Here is a 1425-nt window from a genome sequence, read left to right on the forward strand (position 1 = left end):
ATATGTCAACTGGACTGGGCAACACTATCTCCTAATAATATGTCAACTGGACTGGGCAACACTATCTCCTAATAATATGTCAACTGGACTGGGCACTGAGACAAACTCTGTATGCATCCCAAATTGCACCCTGTTCCCTATAGTTCCCTATTCTCTTCCTTAAGCCCCAGAAAGACTATCTGACTCAGTTTAACCTCTTCCTTAAGCCCCAGAAAGACTATCTGACTCAGTTTAACCTCTTCCTTAACCCCCTCCTCTCCTCCCCTCTCCTCCTACTCCTCTCTCTCTCCTCCTCCTTCCTCTCCTCCCCTCACCTCTCCTCCTCTCCTCCTCTCGCCTCTCCTTTCTCTTCCTCTCCTCGTCTCCCTCCCTCATCCTCTCCTTTCTTCTTCCTCTCTTTCCTCCTCTCCTCTCCCTCTCCTTTCTCTTCCCTCCTCTTCTCCTCCTCTCCTCTCCTTCTCCTTTCTTTCCTCTCCTCTCCTCCTCCCTTGCTCCTCCCTCCGTCTCCTCAATCCTCTCACTCTCGCTCTCCTCCTCTCTCCTCTCCTTCCTCTTCCTCCTCCTCTTCTCCTCCTCTCCCTCTGCCTTTCTCTTCCCTCCTCTTCTCCTCCTCTCTCTGCCTCTCCTTTCTCTCTTCCTTCCTTCTTCTCCTTCCCCTCCTCCCCATCCCCTTCTCTTCCCGTCTTCTCCTCGCCCTCTCCTCCGCTCCTCCTCTCCTCCTCCTCTACTCCTCTCTTCCTCTCCTCTTCCTCCTCCTCTCCTCCTCCTCCTCTCCTCCTTCTCCTTTCCTCTTCCTCCTTACTCTCTCCTCCTGCTTTCTCTAATACTGTTGAATGCTGAATTCAAGTTTGTATTTAAACAACAACATACTTTCCAAGGCATGAATATCGACCAGATCCAGAACTCTGTGTGTGTTGTGTGTGGTGTGCGTGGCTGGTGCGTGCGTTGCGTGCGGTGGTGCGTGCGTGTGCTGTCGTGTGCTGTGTGTGTGTTCTGTGTGTGTGTGTGTGTGTGTGTGTGTGTGTGTGTGTGTGTGTGTGTGTGTGTGTGTGTCCTCAGACCCAGTCCAAACAATTTGGTCAGTAACACAATACATAGAAGAAACCTCCTCCACTTTTATGAAGATGGAATATAACACATTCATGTTATGTCTGCTATTTCCAGATTTGTGTTCCTAAATTGTAAACTGTCATTAGCAACTACTATTTGGGAAAAAAAATATGGAATATTCCGTCATAGTCATTTTAATTTGAGCATTTCTGAGAATGAACAGCATTTTTTATTTATTTTGTATTATAGTCCATATGACTCAAAGAAAAAAAATCTGACACGCATCATTGACTCCATCAATCATCGTTTAAGACTTTTAATTACATTTTCCTTGGCATCCTACCATAGATGCAGTATGTATTTCCTCGTGTTCAC

Source organism: Salvelinus sp. IW2-2015, unplaced genomic scaffold (assembly GCF_002910315.2).
Source record: "Salvelinus sp. IW2-2015 unplaced genomic scaffold, ASM291031v2 Un_scaffold3379, whole genome shotgun sequence".
In the NCBI taxonomy this organism is placed as follows: domain Eukaryota; kingdom Metazoa; phylum Chordata; class Actinopteri; order Salmoniformes; family Salmonidae; genus Salvelinus; species Salvelinus sp. IW2-2015.